This window comes from Rhinoderma darwinii, assembly GCF_050947455.1.
Source record: "Rhinoderma darwinii isolate aRhiDar2 chromosome 5 unlocalized genomic scaffold, aRhiDar2.hap1 SUPER_5_unloc_15, whole genome shotgun sequence".
Lineage (NCBI taxonomy): Eukaryota > Metazoa > Chordata > Amphibia > Anura > Rhinodermatidae > Rhinoderma > Rhinoderma darwinii.
The window spans coordinates 82,056-101,921 of record NW_027461771.1 but is presented as its reverse complement, the minus strand read 5'-3'; the positions used below and the strand labels follow the sequence as shown (position 1 = coordinate 101,921).

At 47.9% G+C, this 19,866-nt stretch overlaps 13 non-coding genes across 13 annotated transcripts; all 13 read right to left on the bottom strand.

Annotated features, from left to right (window-relative positions):
• Nucleotides 1–1,189: 1,189 nt before the first annotated feature.
• Nucleotides 1,190–1,380, bottom strand: LOC142685687 (U2 spliceosomal RNA). Its single transcript, XR_012855142.1, has one exon. It is a non-coding gene; the product is annotated as a U2 spliceosomal RNA (small nuclear RNA).
• Nucleotides 1,381–2,660: 1,280 nt separating this feature from the next.
• Nucleotides 2,661–2,851, bottom strand: LOC142685686 (U2 spliceosomal RNA). The gene has a single exon (XR_012855141.1). It is a non-coding gene; the product is annotated as a U2 spliceosomal RNA (small nuclear RNA).
• Nucleotides 2,852–4,132: 1,281 nt separating this feature from the next.
• On the bottom strand, nt 4,133–4,323 carry LOC142685684 (U2 spliceosomal RNA). The gene has a single exon (XR_012855139.1). It is a non-coding gene; the product is annotated as a U2 spliceosomal RNA (small nuclear RNA).
• Nucleotides 4,324–5,607: 1,284 nt separating this feature from the next.
• On the bottom strand, nt 5,608–5,798 carry LOC142685682 (U2 spliceosomal RNA). The gene has a single exon (XR_012855138.1). It is a non-coding gene; the product is annotated as a U2 spliceosomal RNA (small nuclear RNA).
• A 1,304-nt stretch (nt 5,799–7,102) lies between these two features.
• Nucleotides 7,103–7,293, bottom strand: LOC142685681 (U2 spliceosomal RNA). The gene has a single exon (XR_012855137.1). It is a non-coding gene; the product is annotated as a U2 spliceosomal RNA (small nuclear RNA).
• A 1,292-nt stretch (nt 7,294–8,585) lies between these two features.
• LOC142685680 (U2 spliceosomal RNA) lies at nt 8,586–8,776 on the bottom strand. Its single transcript, XR_012855136.1, has one exon. It is a non-coding gene; the product is annotated as a U2 spliceosomal RNA (small nuclear RNA).
• A 1,300-nt stretch (nt 8,777–10,076) lies between these two features.
• Nucleotides 10,077–10,267, bottom strand: LOC142685679 (U2 spliceosomal RNA). Its single transcript, XR_012855135.1, has one exon. It is a non-coding gene; the product is annotated as a U2 spliceosomal RNA (small nuclear RNA).
• A 1,292-nt stretch (nt 10,268–11,559) lies between these two features.
• Nucleotides 11,560–11,750, bottom strand: LOC142685913 (U2 spliceosomal RNA). The gene has a single exon (XR_012855343.1). It is a non-coding gene; the product is annotated as a U2 spliceosomal RNA (small nuclear RNA).
• Nucleotides 11,751–13,034: 1,284 nt separating this feature from the next.
• On the bottom strand, nt 13,035–13,225 carry LOC142685912 (U2 spliceosomal RNA). Its single transcript, XR_012855342.1, has one exon. It is a non-coding gene; the product is annotated as a U2 spliceosomal RNA (small nuclear RNA).
• Nucleotides 13,226–14,521: 1,296 nt separating this feature from the next.
• LOC142685911 (U2 spliceosomal RNA) lies at nt 14,522–14,712 on the bottom strand. The gene has a single exon (XR_012855341.1). It is a non-coding gene; the product is annotated as a U2 spliceosomal RNA (small nuclear RNA).
• A 1,300-nt stretch (nt 14,713–16,012) lies between these two features.
• LOC142685910 (U2 spliceosomal RNA) lies at nt 16,013–16,203 on the bottom strand. Its single transcript, XR_012855340.1, has one exon. It is a non-coding gene; the product is annotated as a U2 spliceosomal RNA (small nuclear RNA).
• Nucleotides 16,204–17,499: 1,296 nt separating this feature from the next.
• LOC142685909 (U2 spliceosomal RNA) lies at nt 17,500–17,690 on the bottom strand. Its single transcript, XR_012855339.1, has one exon. It is a non-coding gene; the product is annotated as a U2 spliceosomal RNA (small nuclear RNA).
• Nucleotides 17,691–18,974: 1,284 nt separating this feature from the next.
• LOC142685907 (U2 spliceosomal RNA) lies at nt 18,975–19,165 on the bottom strand. Its single transcript, XR_012855337.1, has one exon. It is a non-coding gene; the product is annotated as a U2 spliceosomal RNA (small nuclear RNA).
• Nucleotides 19,166–19,866: the final 701 nt, after the last annotated feature.

Sequence of the window (19,866 nt, the reverse complement as noted above, 5' to 3'; positions counted from 1 at the left end):
TGCAGGCTCACACACTCACAGCTACACGGGAGGTGAATAAAGGCCGGAGAGGAAGCCAGACAGGATTTGCTTCTTTTGCTTGCACCACAATGCAGTGCTGAAAGAGGAGGAATCTACATAAAAACGCCTTCCTGGCAACGCCCAAATGCCCTGCTGCCATGCAGATAAACACTGGCAGCGGCAGCAAGTGCATGCCCACAGCCACCCCTTGTTCCTTCACACCTTGTATCAGCTGTAATCCAGTCCAGTCCAGTGCTGCCTGCTGAGCAGCACTGACCAACACTGCCTGGGCCCAGGCTTTTATCTCTGAGGCCCCATTATGATGTCAGAAAGCTGGCTCTGGAATCCTGAGGGCTCCACTATGACACGTGCAAAGTTCCGTCTGAACTTTATATAAGACGGTGAGGCTCAGTCAGTCACTCAGTGTTGCCTGAGAGGGCAACACTGCAACAGCCGGCCGCCAGGCTGTCTTTTTTTTGCACAGCTAGTTGCCTCCAGGAGGCCACAAGAGGGAGACAAGGGACTGCAAAATGGAAAATAGGCATCCACACACTTTACAGACAACTTCTCCTTGCTCCTACAACCTCCATCCTTGCACAGTTTGTTATTCTTCTAGGTAACATAGTAACAAATCCAAATTGCTGCTCTCTTTGTAGGCAAGCAAGGCTTTGTTGCAACTGCAATTCTTACTTCTTCTTGAAATGTAGGGACGACAGTACATTCCATCACATCCATCTAGTGTACACAGGTAGGTCCATTGTGGCGGGCAGGCGAGCGGGCGGGCTGCTTTATTGGCTGTTTGCTGTTCCCCTACTCCACTCCACTATTTGACTGTTGTGCTGCATCAATCAATCAATCAATCAATCAATCAATCAATCAATCAATCAATCAGTGGCTGGCTCAGGTTCAGCTCTTTAACTTACCTAAAAGGGAGGGCGGAGAGAAGACAAGGAAGGTGAATGAGGTGTTCCAATGTGAAATGCCGGAAACACAGAAACACAGACGACACACAACAAGAGGTGGCAATCTATTCATTAATTGCATTTAATCAATGAGCTCATTATCACTCATGCATTGTCCAACAGGTGTTGAAATAATGGGATTAAAAGGGGAGATCCCTTCAGAAAGACAGAAACAATAGCAAAGACAAAAAACACTTTTGGAATCTGCTTTTAGTCAACACATAAGGAAAGGGTGCACCGGTCCTGGAAATACTGCAATACCAGGTCAATGCGTGGAGTGGACAGAGCAAGCTCTATTTCCATCTCCCTGTTCTAAAAATCCATTTAATATATGGTCCCCAGATAGGGGACGTATCAGATATTAAACTGATAAGAACAGATACTACACTTGATCTTAGCCAAAAGGCCGAGAAGCGATAACCCGAACGGGCCGCGCGTTGCCCGAGCCTGCCCGATACTGCTGTTCAGCCCTTGCAGCGATTCAGCCTACTTCTAGGCAATTCCATGGGGCCCTGCAGGCTCACACACTCACAGCTACACGGGAGGTGAATAAAGGCCGGAGAGGAAGCCAGACAGGATTTGCTTCTTTTGCTTGCACCACAATGCAGTGCTGAAAGAGGAGGAATCTACATAAAAACGCCTTCCTGGCAACGCCCAAATGCCCTGCTGCCATGCAGATAAACACTGGCAGCGGCAGCAAGTGCATGCCCACAGCCACCCCTTGTTCCTTCACACCTTGTATCAGCTGTAATCCAGTCCAGTCCAGTGCTGCCTGCTGAGCAGCACTGACCAACACTGCCTGGGCCCAGGCTTTTATCTCTGAGGCCCCATTATGATGTCAGAAAGCTGGCTCTGGAATCCTGAGGGCTCCACTATGACACGTGCAAAGTTCCGTCTGAACTTTATATAAGACGGTGAGGCTCAGTCAGTCACTCAGTGTTGCCTGAGAGGGCAACACTGCAACAGCCGGCCGCCAGGCTGTCTTTTTTTTGCACAGCTAGTTGCCTCCAGGAGGCCACAAGAGGGAGACAAGGGACTGCAAAATGGAAAATAGGCATCCACACACTTTACAGACAACTTCTCCTTGCTCCTACAACCTCCATCCTTGCACAGTTTGTTATTCTTCTAGGTAACATAGTAACAAATCCAAATTGCTGCTCTCTTTGTAGGCAAGCAAGGCTTTGTTGCAACTGCAATTCTTACTTCTTCTTGAAATGTAGGGACGACAGTACATTCCATCACATCCATCTAGTGTACACAGGTAGGTCCATTGTGGCGGGCAGGCGAGCGGGCGGGCTGCTTTATTGGCTGTTTGCTGTTCCCCTACTCCACTCCACTATTTGACTGTTGTGCTGCATCAATCAATCAATCAATCAATCAATCAATCAATCAATCAATCAGTGGCTGGCTCAGGTGCAGCTCTTTAACTTACCTAAAAGGGAGGGCGGAGAGAAGACAAGGAAGGTGAATGAGGTGTTCCAATGTGAAATGCCGGAAACACAGAAACACAGACGACACACAACAAGAGGTGTCAATCTATTCATTAATTGCATTTAATCAATGAGCTCATTATCACTCATGCATTGTCCAACAGGTGTTGAAATAATGGGATTAAAAGGGGAGATCCCTTCAGAAAGACAGAAACAATAGCAAAGACAAAAAACACTTTTGGAATCTGCTTTTAGTCAACACATAAGGAAAGGGTGCACCGGTCCTGGAAATACTGCAATACCAGGTCAATGCGTGGAGTGGACAGAGCAAGCTCTATTTCCATCTCCCTGTTCTAAAAATCCATTTAATATATGGTCCCCAGATAGGGGACGTATCAGATATTAAACTGATAAGAACAGATACTACACTTGATCTTAGCCAAAAGGCCGAGAAGCGATAACCCGAACGGGCCGCGCGTTGCCCGAGCCTGCCCGATACTGCTGTTCAGCCCTTGCAGCGATTCAGCCTACTTCTAGGCAATTCCATGGGGCCCTGCAGGCTCACACACTCACAGCTACACGGGAGGTGAATAAAGGCCGGAGAGGAAGCCAGACAGGATTTGCTTCTTTTGCTTGCACCACAATGCAGTGCTGAAAGAGGAGGAATCTACATAAAAACGCCTTCCTGGCAACGCCCAAATGCCCTGCTGCCATGCAGATAAACACTGGCAGCGGCAGCAAGTGCATGCCCACAGCCACCCCTTGTTCCTTCACACCTTGTATCAGCTGTAATCCAGTCCAGTCCAGTGCTGCCTGCTGAGCAGCACTGACCAACACTGCCTGGGCCCAGGCTTTTATCTCTGAGGCCCCATTATGATGTCAGAAAGCTGGCTCTGGAATCCTGAGGGCTCCACTATGACACGTGCAAAGTTCCGTCTGAACTTTATATAAGACGGTGAGGCTCAGTCAGTCACTCAGTGTTGCCTGAGAGGGCAACACTGCAACAGCCGGCCGCCAGGCTGTCTTTTTTTTGCACAGCTAGTTGCCTCCAGGAGGCCACAAGAGGGAGACAAGGGACTGCAAAATGGAAAATAGGCATCCACCAACTTTACAGACAACTTCTCCTTGCTCCTACAACCTCCATCCTTGCACAGTTTGTTATTCTTCTAGGTAACATAGTAACAAATCCAAATTGCTGCTCTCTTTGTAGGCAAGCAAGGCTTTGTTGCAACTGCAATTCTTACTTCTTCTTGAAATGTAGGGACGACAGTACATTCCATCACATCCATCTAGTGTACACAGGTAGGTCCATTGTGGCGGGCAGGCGAGCGGGCGGGCTGCTTTATTGGCTGTTTGCTGTTCCCCTACTCCACTCCACTATTTGACTGTTGTGCTGCAATCAATCAATCAATCAATCAATCAATCAATCAATCAATCAATCAGTGGCTGGCTCAGGTGCAGCTCTTTAACTTACCTAAAAGGGAGGGCGGAGAGAAGACAAGGAAGGTGAATGAGGTGTTCCAATGTGAAATGCCGGAAACACAGAAACACAGACGACACACAACAAGAGGTGGCAATCTATTCATTAATTGCATTTAATCAATGAGCTCATTATCACTCATGCATTGTCCAACAGGTGTTGAAATAATGGGATTAAAAGGGGAGATCCCTTCAGAAAGACAGAAACAATAGCAAAGACAAAAAACACTTTTGGAATCTGCTTTTAGTCAACACATAAGGAAAGGGTGCACCGGTCCTGGAAATACTGCAATACCAGGTCAATGCGTGGAGTGGACAGAGCAAGCTCTATTTCCATCTCCCTGTTCTAAAAATCCATTTAATATATGGTCCCCAGATAGGGGACGTATCAGATATTAAACTGATAAGAACAGATACTACACTTGATCTTAGCCAAAAGGCCGAGAAGCGATAACCCGAACGGGCCGCGCGTTGCCCGAGCCTGCCCGATACTGCTGTTCAGCCCTTGCAGCGATTCAGCCTACTTCTAGGCAATTCCATGGGGCCCTGCAGGCTCACACACTCACAGCTACACGGGAGGTGAATAAAGGCCGGAGAGGAAGCCAGACAGGATTTGCTTCTTTTGCTTGCACCACAATGCAGTGCTGAAAGAGGAGGAATCTACATAAAAACGCCTTCCTGGCAACGCCCAAATGCCCTGCTGCCATGCAGATAAACACTGGCAGCGGCAGCAAGTGCATGCCCACAGCCACCCCTTGTTCCTTCACACCTTGTATCAGCTGTAATCCAGTCCAGTCCAGTGCTGCCTGCTGAGCAGCACTGACCAACACTGCCTGGGCCCAGGCTTTTATCTCTGAGGCCCCATTATGATGTCAGAAAGCTGGCTCTGGAATCCTGAGGGCTCCACTATGACACGTGCAAAGTTCCGTCTGAACTTTATATAAGACGGTGAGGCTCAGTCAGTCACTCAGTGTTGCCTGAGAGGGCAACACTGCAACAGCCGGCCGCCAGGCTGTCTTTTTTTTGCACAGCTAGTTGCCTCCAGGAGGCCACAAGAGGGAGACAAGGGACTGCAAAATGGAAAATAGGCATCCACACACTTTACAGACAACTTCTCCTTGCTCCTACAACCTCCATCCTTGCACAGTTTGTTATTCTTCTAGGTAACATAGTAACAAATCCAAATTGCTGCTCTCTTTGTAGGCAAGCAAGGCTTTGTTGCAACTGCAATTCTTACTTCTTCTTGAAATGTAGGGACGACAGTACATTCCATCACATCCATCTAGTGTACACAGGTAGGTCCATTGTGGCGGGCAGGCGAGCGGGCGGGCTGCTTTATTGGCTGTTTGCTGTTCCCCTACTCCACTCCACTATTTGACTGTTGTGCTGCATCAATCAATCAATCAATCAATCAATCAATCAATCAATCAATCAATCAGTGGCTGGCTCAGGTTCAGCTCTTTAACTTACCTAAAAGGGAGGGCGGAGAGAAGACAAGGAAGGTGAATGAGGTGTTCCAATGTGAAATGCCGGAAACACAGAAACACAGACGACACACAACAAGAGGTGGCAATCTATTCATTAATTGCATTTAATCAATGAGCTCATTATCACTCATGCATTGTCCAACAGGTGTTGAAATAATGGGATTAAAAGGGGAGATCCCTTCAGAAAGACAGAAACAATAGCAAAGACAAAAAACACTTTTGGAATCTGCTTTTAGTCAACACATAAGGAAAGGGTGCACCGGTCCTGGAAATACTGCAATACCAGGTCAATGCGTGGAGTGGACAGAGCAAGCTCTATTTCCATCTCCCTGTTCTAAAAATCCATTTAATATATGGTCCCCAGATAGGGGACGTATCAGATATTAAACTGATAAGAACAGATACTACACTTGATCTTAGCCAAAAGGCCGAGAAGCGATAACCCGAACGGGCCGCGCGTTGCCCGAGCCTGCCCGATACTGCTGTTCAGCCCTTGCAGCGATTCAGCCTACTTCTAGGCAATTCCATGGGGCCCTGCAGGCTCACACACTCACAGCTACACGGGAGGTGAATAAAGGCCGGAGAGGAAGCCAGACAGGATTTGCTTCTTTTGCTTGCACCACAATGCAGTGCTGAAAGAGGAGGAATCTACATAAAAACGCCTTCCTGGCAACGCCCAAATGCCCTGCTGCCATGCAGATAAACACTGGCAGCGGCAGCAAGTGCATGCCCACAGCCACCCCTTGTTCCTTCACACCTTGTATCAGCTGTAATCCAGTCCAGTCCAGTGCTGCCTGCTGAGCAGCACTGACCAACACTGCCTGGGCCCAGGCTTTTATCTCTGAGGCCCCATTATGATGTCAGAAAGCTGGCTCTGGAATCCTGAGGGCTCCACTATGACACGTGCAAAGTTCCGTCTGAACTTTATATAAGACGGTGAGGCTCAGTCAGTCACTCAGTGTTGCCTGAGAGGGCAACACTGCAACAGCCGGCCGCCAGGCTGTCTTTTTTTTGCACAGCTAGTTGCCTCCAGGAGGCCACAAGAGGGAGACAAGGGACTGCAAAATGGAAAATAGGCATCCACCAACTTTACAGACAACTTCTCCTTGCTCCTACAACCTCCATCCTTGCACAGTTTGTTATTCTTCTAGGTAACATAGTAACAAATCCAAATTGCTGCTCTCTTTGTAGGCAAGCAAGGCTTTGTTGCAACTGCAATTCTTACTTCTTCTTGAAATGTAGGGACGACAGTACATTCCATCACATCCATCTAGTGTACACAGGTAGGTCCATTGTGGCGGGCAGGCGAGCGGGCGGGCTGCTTTATTGGCTGTTTGCTGTTCCCCTACTCCACTCCACTATTTGACTGTTGTGCTGCATCAATCAATCAATCAATCAATCAATCAATCAATCAATCAATCAATCAATCAATCAATCAATCAATCAGTGGCTGGCTCAGGTGCAGCTCTTTAACTTACCTAAAAGGGAGGGCGGAGAGAAGACAAGGAAGGTGAATGAGGTGTTCCAATGTGAAATGCCGGAAACACAGAAACACAGACGACACACAACAAGAGGTGGCAATCTATTCATTAATTGCATTTAATCAATGAGCTCATTATCACTCATGCATTGTCCAACAGGTGTTGAAATAATGGGATTAAAAGGGGAGATCCCTTCAGAAAGACAGAAACAATAGCAAAGACAAAAAACACTTTTGGAATCTGCTTTTAGTCAACACATAAGGAAAGGGTGCACCGGTCCTGGAAATACTGCAATACCAGGTCAATGCGTGGAGTGGACAGAGCAAGCTCTATTTCCATCTCCCTGTTCTAAAAATCCATTTAATATATGGTCCCCAGATAGGGGACGTATCAGATATTAAACTGATAAGAACAGATACTACACTTGATCTTAGCCAAAAGGCCGAGAAGCGATAACCCGAACGGGCCGCGCGTTGCCCGAGCCTGCCCAATACTGCTGTTCAGCCCTTGCAGCGATTCAGCCTACTTCTAGGCAATTCCATGGGGCCCTGCAGGCTCACACACTCACAGCTACACGGGAGGTGAATAAAGGCCGGAGAGGAAGCCAGACAGGATTTGCTTCTTTTGCTTGCACCACAATGCAGTGCTGAAAGAGGAGGAATCTACATAAAAACGCCTTCCTGGCAACGCCCAAATGCCCTGCTGCCATGCAGATAAACACTGGCAGCGGCAGCAAGTGCATGCCCACAGCCACCCCTTGTTCCTTCACACCTTGTATCAGCTGTAATCCAGTCCAGTCCAGTGCTGCCTGCTGAGCAGCACTGACCAACACTGCCTGGGCCCAGGCTTTTATCTCTGAGGCCCCATTATGATGTCAGAAAGCTGGCTCTGGAATCCTGAGGGCTCCACTATGACACGTGCAAAGTTCCGTCTGAACTTTATATAAGACGGTGAGGCTCAGTCAGTCACTCAGTGTTGCCTGAGAGGGCAACACTGCAACAGCCGGCCGCCAGGCTGTCTTTTTTTTGCACAGCTAGTTGCCTCCAGGAGGCCACAAGAGGGAGACAAGGGACTGCAAAATGGAAAATAGGCATCCACACACTTTACAGACAACTTCTCCTTGCTCCTACAACCTCCATCCTTGCACAGTTTGTTATTCTTCTAGGTAACATAGTAACAAATCCAAATTGCTGCTCTCTTTGTAGGCAAGCAAGGCTTTGTTGCAACTGCAATTCTTACTTCTTCTTGAAATGTAGGGACGACAGTACATTCCATCACATCCATCTAGTGTACACAGGTAGGTCCATTGTGGCGGGCAGGCGAGCGGGCGGGCTGCTTTATTGGCTGTTTGCTGTTCCCCTACTCCACTCCACTATTTGACTGTTGTGCTGCATCAATCAATCAATCAATCAATCAATCAATCAATCAATCAATCAATCAATCAATCAGTGGCTGGCTCAGGTGCAGCTCTTTAACTTACCTAAAAGGGAGGGCGGAGAGAAGACAAGGAAGGTGAATGAGGTGTTCCAATGTGAAATGCCGGAAACACAGAAACACAGACGACACACAACAAGAGGTGTCAATCTATTCATTAATTGCATTTAATCAATGAGCTCATTATCACTCATGCATTGTCCAACAGGTGTTGAAATAATGGGATTAAAAGGGGAGATCCCTTCAGAAAGACAGAAACAATAGCAAAGACAAAAAACACTTTTGGAATCTGCTTTTAGTCAACACATAAGGAAAGGGTGCACCGGTCCTGGAAATACTGCAATACCAGGTCAATGCGTGGAGTGGACAGAGCAAGCTCTATTTCCATCTCCCTGTTCTAAAAATCCATTTAATATATGGTCCCCAGATAGGGGACGTATCAGATATTAAACTGATAAGAACAGATACTACACTTGATCTTAGCCAAAAGGCCGAGAAGCGATAACCCGAACGGGCCGCGCGTTGCCCGAGCCTGCCCGATACTGCTGTTCAGCCCTTGCAGCGATTCAGCCTACTTCTAGGCAATTCCATGGGGCCCTGCAGGCTCACACACTCACAGCTACACGGGAGGTGAATAAAGGCCGGAGAGGAAGCCAGACAGGATTTGCTTCTTTTGCTTGCACCACAATGCAGTGCTGAAAGAGGAGGAATCTACATAAAAACGCCTTCCTGGCAACGCCCAAATGCCCTGCTGCCATGCAGATAAACACTGGCAGCGGCAGCAAGTGCATGCCCACAGCCACCCCTTGTTCCTTCACACCTTGTATCAGCTGTAATCCAGTCCAGTCCAGTGCTGCCTGCTGAGCAGCACTGACCAACACTGCCTGGGCCCAGGCTTTTATCTCTGAGGCCCCATTATGATGTCAGAAAGCTGGCTCTGGAATCCTGAGGGCTCCACTATGACACGTGCAAAGTTCCGTCTGAACTTTATATAAGACGGTGAGGCTCAGTCAGTCACTCAGTGTTGCCTGAGAGGGCAACACTGCAACAGCCGGCCGCCAGGCTGTCTTTTTTTTGCACAGCTAGTTGCCTCCAGGAGGCCACAAGAGGGAGACAAGGGACTGCAAAATGGAAAATAGGCATCCACCAACTTTACAGACAACTTCTCCTTGCTCCTACAACCTCCATCCTTGCACAGTTTGTTATTCTTCTAGGTAACATAGTAACAAATCCAAATTGCTGCTCTCTTTGTAGGCAAGCAAGGCTTTGTTGCAACTGCAATTCTTACTTCTTCTTGAAATGTAGGGACGACAGTACATTCCATCACATCCATCTAGTGTACACAGGTAGGTCCATTGTGGCGGGCAGGCGAGCGGGCGGGCTGCTTTATTGGCTGTTTGCTGTTCCCCTACTCCACTCCACTATTTGACTGTTGTGCTGCATCAATCAATCAATCAATCAATCAATCAATCAATCAATCAATCAATCAATCAATCAATCAATCAGTGGCTGGCTCAGGTGCAGCTCTTTAACTTACCTAAAAGGGAGGGCGGAGAGAAGACAAGGAAGGTGAATGAGGTGTTCCAATGTGAAATGCCGGAAACACAGAAACACAGACGACACACAACAAGAGGTGGCAATCTATTCATTAATTGCATTTAATCAATGAGCTCATTATCACTCATGCATTGTCCAACAGGTGTTGAAATAATGGGATTAAAAGGGGAGATCCCTTCAGAAAGACAGAAACAATAGCAAAGACAAAAAACACTTTTGGAATCTGCTTTTAGTCAACACATAAGGAAAGGGTGCACCGGTCCTGGAAATACTGCAATACCAGGTCAATGCGTGGAGTGGACAGAGCAAGCTCTATTTCCATCTCCCTGTTCTAAAAATCCATTTAATATATGGTCCCCAGATAGGGGACGTATCAGATATTAAACTGATAAGAACAGATACTACACTTGATCTTAGCCAAAAGGCCGAGAAGCGATAACCCGAACGGGCCGCGCGTTGCCCGAGCCTGCCCGATACTGCTGTTCAGCCCTTGCAGCGATTCAGCCTACTTCTAGGCAATTCCATGGGGCCCTGCAGGCTCACACACTCACAGCTACACGGGAGGTGAATAAAGGCCGGAGAGGAAGCCAGACAGGATTTGCTTCTTTTGCTTGCACCACAATGCAGTGCTGAAAGAGGAGGAATCTACATAAAAACGCCTTCCTGGCAACGCCCAAATGCCCTGCTGCCATGCAGATAAACACTGGCAGCGGCAGCAAGTGCATGCCCACAGCCACCCCTTGTTCCTTCACACCTTGTATCAGCTGTAATCCAGTCCAGTCCAGTGCTGCCTGCTGAGCAGCACTGACCAACACTGCCTGGGCCCAGGCTTTTATCTCTGAGGCCCCATTATGATGTCAGAAAGCTGGCTCTGGAATCCTGAGGGCTCCACTATGACACGTGCAAAGTTCCGTCTGAACTTTATATAAGACGGTGAGGCTCAGTCAGTCACTCAGTGTTGCCTGAGAGGGCAACACTGCAACAGCCGGCCGCCAGGCTGTCTTTTTTTTGCACAGCTAGTTGCCTCCAGGAGGCCACAAGAGGGAGACAAGGGACTGCAAAATGGAAAATAGGCATCCACCAACTTTACAGACAACTTCTCCTTGCTCCTACAACCTCCATCCTTGCACAGTTTGTTATTCTTCTAGGTAACATAGTAACAAATCCAAATTGCTGCTCTCTTTGTAGGCAAGCAAGGCTTTGTTGCAACTGCAATTCTTACTTCTTCTTGAAATGTAGGGACGACAGTACATTCCATCACATCCATCTAGTGTACACAGGTAGGTCCATTGTGGCGGGCAGGCGAGCGGGCGGGCTGCTTTATTGGCTGTTTGCTGTTCCCCTACTCCACTCCACTATTTGACTGTTGTGCTGCATCAATCAATCAATCAATCAATCAATCAATCAATCAATCAATCAATCAATCAATCAGTGGCTGGCTCAGGTGCAGCTCTTTAACTTACCTAAAAGGGAGGGCGGAGAGAAGACAAGGAAGGTGAATGAGGTGTTCCAATGTGAAATGCCGGAAACACAGAAACACAGACGACACACAACAAGAGGTGGCAATCTATTCATTAATTGCATTTAATCAATGAGCTCATTATCACTCATGCATTGTCCAACAGGTGTTGAAATAATGGGATTAAAAGGGGAGATCCCTTCAGAAAGACAGAAACAATAGCAAAGACAAAAAACACTTTTGGAATCTGCTTTTAGTCAACACATAAGGAAAGGGTGCACCGGTCCTGGAAATACTGCAATACCAGGTCAATGCGTGGAGTGGACAGAGCAAGCTCTATTTCCATCTCCCTGTTCTAAAAATCCATTTAATATATGGTCCCCAGATAGGGGACGTATCAGATATTAAACTGATAAGAACAGATACTACACTTGATCTTAGCCAAAAGGCCGAGAAGCGATAACCCGAACGGGCCGCGCGTTGCCCGAGCCTGCCCGATACTGCTGTTCAGCCCTTGCAGCGATTCAGCCTACTTCTAGGCAATTCCATGGGGCCCTGCAGGCTCACACACTCACAGCTACACGGGAGGTGAATAAAGGCCGGAGAGGAAGCCAGACAGGATTTGCTTCTTTTGCTTGCACCACAATGCAGTGCTGAAAGAGGAGGAATCTACATAAAAACGCCTTCCTGGCAACGCCCAAATGCCCTGCTGCCATGCAGATAAACACTGGCAGCGGCAGCAAGTGCATGCCCACAGCCACCCCTTGTTCCTTCACACCTTGTATCAGCTGTAATCCAGTCCAGTCCAGTGCTGCCTGCTGAGCAGCACTGACCAACACTGCCTGGGCCCAGGCTTTTATCTCTGAGGCCCCATTATGATGTCAGAAAGCTGGCTCTGGAATCCTGAGGGCTCCACTATGACACGTGCAAAGTTCCGTCTGAACTTTATATAAGACGGTGAGGCTCAGTCAGTCACTCAGTGTTGCCTGAGAGGGCAACACTGCAACAGCCGGCCGCCAGGCTGTCTTTTTTTTGCACAGCTAGTTGCCTCCAGGAGGCCACAAGAGGGAGACAAGGGACTGCAAAATGGAAAATAGGCATCCACCAACTTTACAGACAACTTCTCCTTGCTCCTACAACCTCCATCCTTGCACAGTTTGTTATTCTTCTAGGTAACATAGTAACAAATCCAAATTGCTGCTCTCTTTGTAGGCAAGCAAGGCTTTGTTGCAACTGCAATTCTTACTTCTTCTTGAAATGTAGGGACGACAGTACATTCCATCACATCCATCTAGTGTACACAGGTAGGTCCATTGTGGCGGGCAGGCGAGCGGGCGGGCTGCTTTATTGGCTGTTTGCTGTTCCCCTACTCCACTCCACTATTTGACTGTTGTGCTGCATCAATCAATCAATCAATCAATCAATCAATCAATCAATCAATCAATCAGTGGCTGGCTCAGGTGCAGCTCTTTAACTTACCTAAAAGGGAGGGCGGAGAGAAGACAAGGAAGGTGAATGAGGTGTTCCAATGTGAAATGCCGGAAACACAGAAACACAGACGACACACAACAAGAGGTGGCAATCTATTCATTAATTGCATTTAATCAATGAGCTCATTATCACTCATGCATTGTCCAACAGGTGTTGAAATAATGGGATTAAAAGGGGAGATCCCTTCAGAAAGACAGAAACAATAGCAAAGACAAAAAACACTTTTAGAATCTGCTTTTAGTCAACACATAAGGAAAGGGTGCACCGGTCCTGGAAATACTGCAATACCAGGTCAATGCGTGGAGTGGACAGAGCAAGCTCTATTTCCATCTCCCTGTTCTAAAAATCCATTTAATATATGGTCCCCAGATAGGGGACGTATCAGATATTAAACTGATAAGAACAGATACTACACTTGATCTTAGCCAAAAGGCCGAGAAGCGATAACCCGAACGGGCCGCGCGTTGCCCGAGCCTGCCCGATACTGCTGTTCAGCCCTTGCAGCGATTCAGCCTACTTCTAGGCAATTCCATGGGGCCCTGCAGGCTCACACACTCACAGCTACACGGGAGGTGAATAAAGGCCGGAGAGGAAGCCAGACAGGATTTGCTTCTTTTGCTTGCACCACAATGCAGTGCTGAAAGAGGAGGAATCTACATAAAAACGCCTTCCTGGCAACGCCCAAATGCCCTGCTGCCATGCAGATAAACACTGGCAGCGGCAGCAAGTGCATGCCCACAGCCACCCCTTGTTCCTTCACACCTTGTATCAGCTGTAATCCAGTCCAGTCCAGTGCTGCCTGCTGAGCAGCACTGACCAACACTGCCTGGGCCCAGGCTTTTATCTCTGAGGCCCCATTATGATGTCAGAAAGCTGGCTCTGGAATCCTGAGGGCTCCACTATGACACGTGCAAAGTTCCGTCTGAACTTTATATAAGACGGTGAGGCTCAGTCAGTCACTCAGTGTTGCCTGAGAGGGCAACACTGCAACAGCCGGCCGCCAGGCTGTCTTTTTTTTGCACAGCTAGTTGCCTCCAGGAGGCCACAAGAGGGAGACAAGGGACTGCAAAATGGAAAATAGGCATCCACCAACTTTACAGACAACTTCTCCTTGCTCCTACAACCTCCATCCTTGCACAGTTTGTTATTCTTCTAGGTAACATAGTAACAAATCCAAATTGCTGCTCTCTTTGTAGGCAAGCAAGGCTTTGTTGCAACTGCAATTCTTACTTCTTCTTGAAATGTAGGGACGACAGTACATTCCATCACATCCATCTAGTGTACACAGGTAGGTCCATTGTGGCGGGCAGGCGAGCGGGCGGGCTGCTTTATTGGCTGTTTGCTGTTCCCCTACTCCACTCCACTATTTGACTGTTGTGCTGCATCAATCAATCAATCAATCAATCAATCAATCAATCAATCAATCAATCAATCAATCAATCAGTGGCTGGCTCAGGTGCAGCTCTTTAACTTACCTAAAAGGGAGGGCGGAGAGAAGACAAGGAAGGTGAATGAGGTGTTCCAATGTGAAATGCCGGAAACACAGAAACACAGACGACACACAACAAGAGGTGGCAATCTATTCATTAATTGCATTTAATCAATGAGCTCATTATCACTCATGCATTGTCCAACAGGTGTTGAAATAATGGGATTAAAAGGGGAGATCCCTTCAGAAAGACAGAAACAATAGCAAAGACAAAAAACACTTTTGGAATCTGCTTTTAGTCAACACATAAGGAAAGGGTGCACCGGTCCTGGAAATACTGCAATACCAGGTCAATGCGTGGAGTGGACAGAGCAAGCTCTATTTCCATCTCCCTGTTCTAAAAATCCATTTAATATATGGTCCCCAGATAGGGGACGTATCAGATATTAAACTGATAAGAACAGATACTACACTTGATCTTAGCCAAAAGGCCGAGAAGCGATAACCCGAACGGGCCGCGCGTTGCCCGAGCCTGCCCGATACTGCTGTTCAGCCCTTGCAGCGATTCAGCCTACTTCTAGGCAATTCCATGGGGCCCTGCAGGCTCACACACTCACAGCTACACGGGAGGTGAATAAAGGCCGGAGAGGAAGCCAGACAGGATTTGCTTCTTTTGCTTGCACCACAATGCAGTGCTGAAAGAGGAGGAATCTACATAAAAACGCCTTCCTGGCAACGCCCAAATGCCCTGCTGCCATGCAGATAAACACTGGCAGCGGCAGCAAGTGCATGCCCACAGCCACCCCTTGTTCCTTCACACCTTGTATCAGCTGTAATCCAGTCCAGTCCAGTGCTGCCTGCTGAGCAGCACTGACCAACACTGCCTGGGCCCAGGCTTTTATCTCTGAGGCCCCATTATGATGTCAGAAAGCTGGCTCTGGAATCCTGAGGGCTCCACTATGACACGTGCAAAGTTCCGTCTGAACTTTATATAAGACGGTGAGGCTCAGTCAGTCACTCAGTGTTGCCTGAGAGGGCAACACTGCAACAGCCGGCCGCCAGGCTGTCTTTTTTTTGCACAGCTAGTTGCCTCCAGGAGGCCACAAGAGGGAGACAAGGGACTGCAAAATGGAAAATAGGCATCCACCAACTTTACAGACAACTTCTCCTTGCTCCTACAACCTCCATCCTTGCACAGTTTGTTATTCTTCTAGGTAACATAGTAACAAATCCAAATTGCTGCTCTCTTTGTAGGCAAGCAAGGCTTTGTTGCAACTGCAATTCTTACTTCTTCTTGAAATGTAGGGACGACAGTACATTCCATCACATCCATCTAGTGTACACAGGTAGGTCCATTGTGGCGGGCAGGCGAGCGGGCGGGCTGCTTTATTGGCTGTTTGCTGTTCCCCTACTCCACTCCACTATTTGACTGTTGTGCTGCATCAATCAATCAATCAATCAATCAATCAATCAATCAATCAATCAATCAATCAATCAATCAATCAGTGGCTGGCTCAGGTGCAGCTCTTTAACTTACCTAAAAGGGAGGGCGGAGAGAAGACAAGGAAGGTGAATGAGGTGTTCCAATGTGAAATGCCGGAAACACAGAAACACAGACGACACACAACAAGAGGTGGCAATCTATTCATTAATTGCATTTAATCAATGAGCTCATTATCACTCATGCATTGTCCAACAGGTGTTGAAATAATGGGATTAAAAGGGGAGATCCCTTCAGAAAGACAGAAACAATAGCAAAGACAAAAAACACTTTTGGAATCTGCTTTTAGTCAACACATAAGGAAAGGGTGCACCGGTCCTGGAAATACTGCAATACCAGGTCAATGCGTGGAGTGGACAGAGCAAGCTCTATTTCCATCTCCCTGTTCTAAAAATCCATTTAATATATGGTCCCCAGATAGGGGACGTATCAGATATTAAACTGATAAGAACAGATACTACACTTGATCTTAGCCAAAAGGCCGAGAAGCGATAACCCGAACGGGCCGCGCGTTGCCCGAGCCTGCCCGATACTGCTGTTCAGCCCTTGCAGCGATTCAGCCTACTTCTAGGCAATTCCATGGGGCCCTGCAGGCTCACACACTCACAGCTACACGGGAGGTGAATAAAGGCCGGAGAGGAAGCCAGACAGGATTTGCTTCTTTTGCTTGCACCACAATGCAGTGCTGAAAGAGGAGGAATCTACATAAAAACGCCTTCCTGGCAACGCCCAAATGCCCTGCTGCCATGCAGATAAACACTGGCAGCGGCAGCAAGTGCATGCCCACAGCCACCCCTTGTTCCTTCACACCTTGTATCAGCTGTAATCCAGTCCAGTCCAGTGCTGCCTGCTGAGCAGCACTGACCAACACTGCCTGGGCCCAGGCTTTTATCTCTGAGGCCCCATTATGATGTCAGAAAGCTGGCTCTGGAATCCTGAGGGCTCCACTATGACACGTGCAAAGTTCCGTCTGAACTTTATATAAGACGGTGAGGCTCAGTCAGTCACTCAGTGTTGCCTGAGAGGGCAACACTGCAACAGCCGGCCGCCAGGCTGTCTTTTTTTTGCACAGCTAGTTGCCTCCAGGAGGCCACAAGAGGGAGACAAGGGACTGCAAAATGGAAAATAGGCATCCACCAACTTTACAGACAACTTCTCCTTGCTCCTACAACCTCCATCCTTGCACAGTTTGTTATTCTTCTAGGTAACATAGTAACAAATCCAAATTGCTGCTCTCTTTGTAGGCAAGCAAGGCTTTGTTGCAACTGCAATTCTTACTTCTTCTTGAAATGTAGGGACGACAGTACATTCCATCACATCCATCTAGTGTACACAGGTAGGTCCATTGTGGCGGGCAGGCGAGCGGGCGGGCTGCTTTATTGGCTGTTTGCTGTTCCCCTACTCCACTCCACTATTTGACTGTTGTGCTGCATCAATCAATCAATCAATCAATCAATCAATCAATCAATCAATCAATCAATCAATCAATCAGTGGCTGGCTCAGGTGCAGCTCTTTAACTTACCTAAAAGGGAGGGCGGAGAGAAGACAAGGAAGGTGAATGAGGTGTTCCAATGTGAAATGCCGGAAACACAGAAACACAGACGACACACAACAAGAGGTGGCAATCTATTCATTAATTGCATTTAATCAATGAGCTCATTATCACTCATGCATTGTCCAACAGGTGTTGAAATAATGGGATTAAAAGGGGAGATCCCTTCAGAAAGACAGAAACAATAGCAAAGACAAAAAACACTTTTGGAATCTGCTTTTAGTCAACACATAAGGAAAGGGTGCACCGGTCCTGGAAATACTGCAATACCAGGTCAATGCGTGGAGTGGACAGAGCAAGCTCTATTTCCATCTCCCTGTTCTAAAAATCCATTTAATATATGGTCCCCAGATAGGGGACGTATCAGATATTAAACTGATAAGAACAGATACTACACTTGATCTTAGCCAAAAGGCCGAGAAGCGATAACCCGAACGGGCCGCGCGTTGCCCGAGCCTGCCCGATACTGCTGTTCAGCCCTTGCAGCGATTCAGCCTACTTCTAGGCAATTCCATGGGGCCCTGCAGGCTCACACACTCACAGCTACACGGGAGGTGAATAAAGGCCGGAGAGGAAGCCAGACAGGATTTGCTTCTTTTGCTTGCACCACAATGCAGTGCTGAAAGAGGAGGAATCTACATAAAAACGCCTTCCTGGCAACGCCCAAATGCCCTGCTGCCATGCAGATAAACACTGGCAGCGGCAGCAAGTGCATGCCCACAGCCACCCCTTGTTCCTTCACACCTTGTATCAGCTGTAATCCAGTCCAGTCCAGTGCTGCCTGCTGAGCAGCACTGACCAACACTGCCTGGGCCCAGGCTTTTATCTCTGAGGCCCCATTATGATGTCAGAAAGCTGGCTCTGGAATCCTGAGGGCTCCACTATGACACGTGCAAAGTTCCGTCTGAACTTTATATAAGACGGTGAGGCTCAGTCAGTCACTCAGTGTTGCCTGAGAGGGCAACACTGCAACAGCCGGCCGCCAGGCTGTCTTTTTTTTGCACAGCTAGTTGCCTCCAGGAGGCCACAAGAGGGAGACAAGGGACTGCAAAATGGAAAATAGGCATCCACCAACTTTACAGACAACTTCTCCTTGCTCCTACAACCTCCATCCTTGCACAGTTTGTTATTCTTCTAGGTAACATAGTAACAAATCCAAATTGCTGCTCTCTTTGTAGGCAAGCAAGGCTTTGTTGCAACTGCAATTCTTACTTCTTCTTGAAATGTAGGGACGACAGTACATTCCATCACATCACAGGTAGGTCCATTGTGGCGGGCAGGCGAGCGGGCGGGCTGCTTTATTGGCTGTTTGCTGTTCCCCTACTCCACTCCACTATTTGACTGTTGTGCTGCATCAATCAATCAATCAATCAATCAATCAATCAATCAATCAATCAATCAATCAATCAATCAGTGGCTGGCTCAGGTGCAGCTCTTTAACTTACCTAAAAGGGAGGGCGGAGAGAAGACAAGGAAGGTGAATGAGGTGTTCCAATGTGAAATGCCGGAAACACAGAAACACAGACGACACACAACAAGAGGTGGCAATCTATTCATTAATTGCATTTAATCAATGAGCTCATTATCACTCATGCATTGTCCAACAGGTGTTGAAATAATGGGATTAAAAGGGGAGATCCCTTCAGAAAGACAGAAACAATAGCAAAGACAAAAAACACTTTTGGAATCTGCTTTTAGTCAACACATAAGGAAAGGGTGCACCGGTCCTGGAAATACTGCAATACCAGGTCAATGCGTGGAGTGGACAGAGCAAGCTCTATTTCCATCTCCCTGTTCTAAAAATCCATTTAATATATGGTCCCCAGATAGGGGACGTATCAGATATTAAACTGATAAGAACAGATACTACACTTGATCTTAGCCAAAAGGCCGAGAAGCGATAACCCGAACGGGCCGCGCGTTGCCCGAGCCTGCCCGATACTGCTGTTCAGCCCTTGCAGCGATTCAGCCTACTTCTAGGCAATTCCATGGGGCCCTGCAGGCTCACACACTCACAGCTACACGGGAGGTGAATAAAGGCCGGAGAGGAAGCCAGACAGGATTTGCTTCTTTTGCTTGCACCACAATGCAGTGCTGAAAGAGGAGGAATCTACATAAAAACGCCTTCCTGGCAACGCCCAAATGCCCTGCTGCCATGCAGATAAACACTGGCAGCGGCAGCAAGTGCATGCCCACAGCCACCCCTTGTTCCTTCACACCTTGTATCAGCTGTAATCCAGTCCAGTCCAGTGCTGCCTGCTGAGCAGCACTGACCAACACTGCCTGGGCCCAGGCTTTTATCTCTGAGGCCCCATTATGATGTCAGAAAGCTGGCTCTGGAATCCTGAGGGCTCCACTATGACACGTGCAAAGTTCCGTCTGAACTTTATATAAGACGGTGAGGCTCAGTCAGTCACTCAGTGTTGCCTGAGAGGGCAACACTGCAACAGCCGGCCGCCAGGCTGTCTTTTTTTTGCACAGCTAGTTGCCTCCAGGAGGCCACAAGAGGGAGACAAGGGACTGCAAAATGGAAAATAGGCATCCACCAACTTTACAGACAACTTCTCCTTGCTCCTACAACCTCCATCCTTGCACAGTTTGTT